The following is an 8,758-nucleotide window of genomic DNA, read 5'->3' as shown; positions in this document are numbered from 1 at the left end:
ATTGAGAAAAATTCAATGATATTGTGCTAAGGGCTCTTATGGAACTCACACCACTTTCCCATGTATTTCTCTATTTTCCAATTATGTTTGTAGCTCAGATGGTTTATCCTTTGGTGGTCCATCCAAGATCTATCCCTTTTTCAACATGTTGGGGTTCCCATTGCCCTGATTCTTCTATGAGGAATTTGCAGATGCAAACTCTCGCTTGTTATGTTTAAATTTATTATCAATTTTTGAAACATATCAATACGTCGTGCATGGTGAGTATATGTCCAAAAAATCTATTTATGTATGGATGTATTTTTGTAGATTATCATGTTACTTGAGCACCAAATATCAGTTACTGTCGCCAATACCCAACTTGGTGCACAATGTATGGAAGATATTTGTGAAATCTCATGTTGTTTGGTCCCCTCTTATCACAATGGTGTCCCTCTCGTGTATTGGTCGTTGTAGCTTCTAATAGGGTAATAGTGTTCCTTAATAATATCACCAAGAGTTCCTCAAGTGGGTACAATTGTAAACATTGCAGATTCCTTGTTGGCCTTTTATTCATGGTATGTCTCCCACTAATCCTTGACATCGGGGATAACCTTAAGGAGTGAAAAGGTATAATTCTCTCTATTAAAAAAATTATGGACAAAAAAAATCCTTCTATCATATTCAACCATTTATATATAGCATCTACATCTATCTAGCCTTCCAATATTGGAATATAAAAACTATATTGCACCTTGAATGGAGGTTGCCTCCAAAATGGGTACTTGATGAAGATGTTTCGGTTGTTGGTAGTCATTGAAGGATTTGTGAAAAATTATCCATCACCTTGTTCTTTTGTTATGCAAGGGATTCCTCAAGCAATAGTTTAAGAGGATCTCCTACTCCCTTATATTTCTTTTCTTCTGCCATGGGAGAATATTAGGATCATAAATTATGGTCTTGTTAAGGTTCAAGTAGCTTGTCCTAACTCCTTATACCTTGATCTTGTTGGTGTCATGTGTAGAGAAACAAATAAAGATTAGACTGATTTGAAATCATTGATCCATATTTATGAAGGGGATGAAATTAAATATATATTTATAAAATAAACACAGAGATATAAAAATTTTCTTCTATTAATAAATAGGATGTGCCAAAACTGTAAAAATGAAGAATGAAATAAACTTACTTGGATGGTGGTAGCTTATCTCTAAGAAGAGACGTGATGGTTGAATGCATTCACTAGAGCACATTAACATGAGGCAAAAATGCACTTTTTGATATATAGTAGTAATGAGAAGACTCTAAACATCCGAAAAACCAACCTTGGGAGATAAAATGCTAAAAGGTCTATGGTCCCTGATGGGGTTAATTAGAACATCAACTTCTTGGTGTCATAACATTCACATATGATCTTGATTTGGTGCACTAAGAAGCCCGTTGGGAAGGTCTAGCCAAGAAATATGAACTCTTACTAGGCCTAAGCTAGTTCCTATGGATATCACTTCAGTCTTTCCACATAAAAAGAATGTCATTTAGGGCCTAAAATAGCCTAAAAAATTCATGACTTGAAAAAGTATAGAAAAACTACCAAGATGGACTATTCTTTGAGCCAATGGAATAGGTGGGTGGCCATTGATACCTGCTTGGATAAAAAAATTATCTTCATAGTCAATGTCTTCTTGTACATCTCCATTTGTAGCTAATCATGCCTTATATTTTGAAATATTCCCATCCATATTGACTTTTAGCTTATAAACCCACATTATCCAATAATGGATTTTGCATCAAGGAGATAAACTAAGTCCCATGTATCATTCTTCTTAATTTGTGAAATCTCATCCTCCATGGGATACACCCATGGCTCATTAGTACAAGATTATTTAATTAAATTTTTATATAATGTACATAATAGAGAAGAGCAAAATTTTCCATCTCATTTTATTTTTTCCTACTTGTTTCCATGTAATTCTTCTTCTAAGCTTATCATCCACAATTTGTGATGGAGAATATGCATTATAATTTTTGTTCCCAGAGTCTTTTCTGTCTTTTATGACGTAATAGATGTATATACCTTTGACAGTGAACTCAGTAAAAGTTAACTTGCAATACTTATTTTAAACGACTGAATTCTTTGGTTATTACCATTAAAGACTAAATTATCGATGTGCAAAATAGTCACCATATCCTCATCTTCATCCTTGTTATAATATATTCCATCATAAAATATTACATCCCTACTAACATACAACTTTTTAGAAAGTGGATTATAGTTACTTTTACATTAGATCGTTAAAAAAAAAACTAATATATTAGTTTGTTAAAAAAATTGTTGTGTTGCAAATAAGTTAAAATAGGATAAATTTAGCTCTTATTTTTTATGTATCCCTCACAAATGTCAATTACATAATGTTATATTATTGAGAAAAAAAAAAATTCCTATAGTTTGTATCTTCTTTGTAGCCTCGAAGGCAAAGTCATTATTATTTGTTGATCACTAGGTTGGTAGCCCATGGAGATTAACCAAATCTCAAACCCATGGAATCATTAAATCAATGTTAGTGTCTTATCCATACAAATGATGTATTTAGATATTCTGGTAGAAAGAAGATCAAGATCAAATCTTTCATAATTTCCCATAGTTTTTTGGCTTTAGAGCTTTAGAGAAATATATCTAAATAGATGGTCCCTTAAGTTTGATCTAAAGTAAGAGCCCTTATGTTTCATTCTCTACATGGATTAGATTACCTCATCTCTCCCTTAAATTATGGGTTTTTAGACCCTTAAGAAATACAAAACAATCTTGGGAGATATGTACATATAACTTTGAGAAAATCTCAATGATTGTATTTTTTTGGGTCTAAATCTACATTAAATTAAATATTGAGGAATGTCTACTAAAAATAATGGAAATACAAATTGATTATCAAACTCATGAGGAAACATTGGACTCCAAGGAACTCCCATCACTATTATGCACGTGTTTATTTCCATAATCTCCATTCAGAGAATTAACCACTATATCTTTTCTGTAAGGATTGAAGGAAGGCGATGCCAAACTTGCATATATATCAGGGAGAGGGGCAAGGATTGATCGCTTCAGATTTGTAGGGTTTTAACTCTTTTAAGGTGATCGATTTGTATCGCATGGTTGCTATAAATGTTAGCCTAAGCTATTTTTAAATCAGGTAATCTTCTTAAACGCGCTACACGTTTCTAAATAAATGAAAATAGAACGTCATGGAGCCAACGCCTTCGTTGACATAAAAACATATTTAATTGAAGGCAAAGTTTAAATATTACATTTTTATAGATTTTATGCATGTCGTGTCGGCTATCAAGTAGATTGCTCAAACTTTCAGATATCAAAGTAAAGTGATCACGTTGTCTATCTTAAACATGGGAGCTCTTATGTCCCTTAAAAAGTAAGCGTGCAATTAATAAATGGATACGTTTAGATCATTAATGAAAACATTATAAAAGAAAGATTTATATTATTATGAAGTTAATTCTACGTACAAATGAATTTGGGTAAAACCGGAAAAAAAAAACCGCTTATGAGTCCATTTCACCAAAAAAAAAAAAAAAAAATCCGGAAAAAAACCCGCCTATAGGTTTATTTCAACTAAAAAAAACTGGCCCAAACCAGCCCGTTTATGAAGGATGGCCCAATTTTCGCATAAACTAGAAGGTTCTTTCATAAACCGGTCATTATTGCCAGGCGATAACTGGTCATTATTGCCAGGGGATAGCTACAGACCCCATAATGTAATTTTCAGAGCTTTGATGTTGTTTTGCGAGAAATTTGGAGTTGTTTCCCTTCAAAAACAACTTGTCTAAGAAGAGCATGCCTCCCCTCTCATTTGCCTCAAACATATCAACCATAGGAACACTAGCAATCAATGCCAAATGGTAATGTTAAATTCTTAAAGTAAAAGTGACATTTTCTTTATTTTTTCATTTTTTTAACATTACCATGAAATGACTCACGATGTTTGAGAGAGGTTTCGACCTCATTGGATTTCATATGCAAAAACTAGAATTTTAGAGTTACTCAAAATTCAGCGACTTGATGGTTTTCAGGATTTCATGGTTTGGGGGTTTGCAATGTTTCCATCTGATTCTATCATGCATGAGAGTATGACATTGGCATTGGATCAAGAGCATGAAGTACCTTGATGTTGATGCCATTGGTTTGTGAACTTTGTTGATGTTAGTGGTATTGATTGTCGAAGTCCTCTACCATGGCCTAAACAATAATGTACCCTTCACTCAAAGGAAAATAATTGGTTAGGGATGCTAAGCTTTTTCTACCACATTATAAGGATGAGGAGATGAACACTTCACTCAAACCAAAATCACTAGTTAGGCATGTTAAACTTCAATTTCTATCATATTATAAGGTTGAGAAATCGAAGTCTTAAGACTTTGAGAAAGATGATGTTTATGTATCTCTTGCTAATGATCCAATTTTTGGTAGTGCTGAATCAATGATGAGTTTCATGAGTGATCATGTTGATAAGTGATTTGTAGTTTTGATGTCTATTTTTTTTGCTACTACTACCACTATTGCTAAGGTTGCAGAGGAGTTTTAGGAGTCCTCAAACACTCAGACAGATTATTTATGTACCTCATGTTGATGATCGCTTATCCAGTAGTGGTGACGGGTGGTTTGATCATGATGAGGAGTGATGATGTTCAACACTAACATGTAGACTTGTAGTAGGCCGGTGACCCCATAGTTTATAACATTGTTTTTGGACTCTAGATGCCATTTAGAGTCTCATCGATTGTGTATTATGTTGCTAATATGTATTGTACTAGGTGCCAATTTGATATATTCACATTTACATGGTATATTAAGTATTTTGAGGATTTTTTTTAAAAACTGGTTCATTGAGATTTGCCCAATTCCAATTTGACTAATTATGGTTTGAAACCTGGTTTGATAAGTAAAAATATACTCATAATAAATGAAATTATTTCTTTTCTTGGCATACATTCAATCCTAGGGTAATTCAGGTATGTTTTCTTTTATTTCTAAAATATGTTTGTTTTAGTTTTGAGATTTTTTTCATTTATTATTTTATATTGTTGAGGCTTCAACTATTCTACATTCTTTGAGTTTAGCATTTGATTTAAAGACATGGAGTGGAATGCATAATATAATCTGGGAAAGATTAAAATTAAGTTTTTTTTTAAGTCTTTGTCTCTAATTAAGAACTAGCAATTGTCCCAAAAGGTACAAAGAGAGGCCAATATGATTATTAAATTGGAATTGTTGAATTTTTCTAAAAGAGTTAATTGGTTTGTGGAAAACCTTGTTTTCTTGGACTGGATCATTGTGCAATTACTTTTCTTTAGATGTTTTGTTTATATCTATATTACAAAGAACACATTGAATGTCTTATTTCATTCTAGAGTAAGTTAATTACCCAAAATCAAGAAACCTCTATAGATGGCCAAGCATATACGAAGAATACATCTCATTCATATGCAATACCAAATCCATCTTTTGTTTTCTTTGAGTAAAATTTCAAAAGCATGAACACATGCCATTTCATATGCACAATAAACCCAACTTCTGAATTTTCAATGCTTGGATGCATCCCATTCATAAAAACATATTTTCCTTAAATTTCAATCCATAAACACATCCATTCATGAGCCATAATAGAACCACAAAAAACAAAACCCCCTGACTTGTTAATACATTATCTACTCAGAGAGAGGTAAGATGAAAGAACAACACTATCTATGGATCCTCCATGTCTCTGAATGAGATGAGGAGCATCCCGTGACCCATTAATGCATTGTCTTCTTAGGAGTGCGAGGTAAGACTAAAGAAAATCACTAGCTACGGATGCTTCATGTCTCCGTAAGGCCTTGATAAATCTTTGTCTATTTTGTAAATACAATAATTTTATTGCATTTTAACACTGTGAATACTAAAAATGATCCAATAAAGAGTAGATAATCAAGAAGGAAATGCTTCAACCACAGACTAGAAATCAGGAATGGTGATTATTTTTTAACGACCGAATCCACCTTCTAATAAAATCTTCTTCCATTCTTTCTCTGTTCTTTCCTTCCCACCAGAGCAGTGCGCCACCATTACCAGATCAAATACTAGAACTAAATTAGGATCCAGAATCAACTTCTCTTTCTGGCCACCATTATTATTATCACCACCTCTGTGATTAGAGTCTAGCGCCACTACGTCAACAATAATGAGCTTCCCCGTCTCCGGGATCGCCTTCCTGCAACTCTTCAGTATCTTGATACAGTCCTCATCGCCCCAGTCATGCATGATCCACTGATGACATCGCACAAACAAATTGTATAGTCAAAACGTGCTCTCAACTCATTCTAATTGAATTACATGACAGCCTAGCGAGTTCAAGACTTACCTTCATGAATATGGCGTCCGCAGAGGGCACGGTTTCAAACATGTCTTCGCCCATGTGCTCCACACCTATTTACATACATTTATATGTATAAGATTGTTATGCATATATACCATTGATGAAGCAAAGGTGTTGTTAGTAACCTGGGAGATGGGGAGCAGTGGCCACGACATGAGGGAGGTCGTAGTTGATGCCTCTAATGGAAGGATAATGCTGCAACATTGCCTCGATTGTCTCCTCTGCAAGCCTAGCCTCTCGAGGCAAATCAGAGAATGGAAGTCAAATTTCAAAAGGCTCTTTACAGAGCTTCAAATCGACATTTCTATGTTTTAGAATGCCCGAGGGATTGTTACGTCGGCATTGCATCAGAAAGAGCTATTACTTCAAGACGCATCAGATCACAGCTTTGGGGGTTTAGGGATTAAGTCTGCGGAGATACATCTAAAGAGTTGGCCGCAGGTAGTTTTAATTAGTGTATGGGGTATATAATTTAATACTAATTATTTCTTGCCAAAAGCAGGGAAGGAGTTTTAGTGGCATACCTCTTCATCTGATAAATACATTAGCAGCCAATTTAAAAATACTATATCAACAGACCCTGGTTCAATTTTGAGGTCCGCGAACGTAACATCAACACACATAAATTTGACATTCTTGAAGTGGCTATTTGTTTCTTCATTCTGAACAAAGTAAAGAATAGTTAGTTGATTTATGTAAAGCCTTTTGAGTTTCATAATTTAGATTCAAAGATTAAGAGAAGCCATATGCATTTCTAAATTCTAGCTTTAGATCTGACATGCAAACCAAGAGAAAGATAGAAATTATAAGCAAGGATTATGCATACCTTTTTGATTGCACTCTCAACGAAGTCCATATCTAAAACATGTTCAGCCTCCTTCGCTAATTCAGCTGTGTAGCGTCCAATGCCAGCTCCTAGTTCAATTACCGACTTAACCTTACGTGATGGTAAAAGAGAAAGTATCTGCAGCACAGATAAACATTTATGTTTTACATTTGAACATATAGATATTTTGCTTTCAGTTTCATGCTATCTTGTTATTTCTATACCAGAATTGTAACAGACAAAAAGGAACAGGCATAACAAGAACTTGTAAAATCAAAAAGACTATCAACACAAGTGAAGTTGCCGAGACATTTGCTAGCATTTACATAAAACCGAGGAACAATTATAAATCACAAAACTTCATTTCAGACAGTTTAAATTAACAATTATAAAACCAAGCAAGTGTTTAGAATTAGATGAAACGTCCGTTATAAACAAACGAATGTTACGAGTCCTCAAAGTCAAAACCCGCTATATTTAACCTTTGAAATTAAGATTCTTTCATGTCAAAACTTTAAGTCAGAAGTATGTTGCATAGCCAACTTCACTTTCACATTAAGATCCACAATGCCGCAACTCAGATCAGAATCCTTTGACCTAATCAGCATCATTTTGCTGGTAACGAACTGACATTGTGGCAAATTTAGAGCTGAAGGCATTAACCTAATCATCAAAATCATCAGATTAAGATTCCAATATGTTGCAACCCAAGCCTTGGCATAGATTGTCTGAACTTTCCTTCAAAGTTCATATTTTGTCAATGTAGAAAAGGAACCATTGCAAACTAAGCTCCTTTGCTGATTGAGATCACAGTCCCTGATTCATTCGCCCCTACAGTCACAAAACCAGATCCCTAAACCTCACCTAATTAAACTCCTACAAGCAGACATAATTTACCCTTGACATTGGGTGATATAATATTGGTGCATCTTATGACTCTCTTCATGAGAATCGGTGGAGTACTCCCAGTTAACTGCTATATCAAATATACTGACTAATATTTTTATCTAAATGTTGAACGACACCAAAAATGCTACTACCCTTCAAAATTACCTTGAATAGTGCAAACCTATGGCCATGGAAACGAATTTATACAAATCACTATTTCTGTCTCTCACCCACAATATATAGAGACCATATAACCTTACTTTCGTATTTCGAATCTGAACAGTGACTTTATACAAATCACCAGTCCACATTTATTATATATATTCTGCTACAAAATTTCAAACGAACCAAAGACCATCACTCACTTTTGTGCTTCTAATCTAAACACTCGTTGCATCCAGCCCATGCGTGGGAGATATATATGTGTACATACAACACATACGAAACAGTAAAAAGAAAATGGGAAAATATAAAAATACCTTGATGTCATAGAAACGAAAGATATTAATTAAAAAAAAAAAAAGATCAGAATTAAAATAGGTAAATTGGTATAGATCCATTTTAAATCTAGATCTATCAACCTCAACAAGATCGAATCCCTTAAAATGTAAACTTCAAGTTTCTGTCACTATTGCATGCA

Source organism: Pinus tabuliformis, chromosome 1_1, assembly GCF_031772625.1.
Source record: "Pinus tabuliformis cultivar Carrire ecotype Pingquan chromosome 1_1, CPIR1, whole genome shotgun sequence".
Lineage (NCBI taxonomy): Eukaryota > Viridiplantae > Streptophyta > Pinopsida > Pinales > Pinaceae > Pinus > Pinus tabuliformis.
This window is presented reverse-complemented; position numbering follows the sequence as displayed.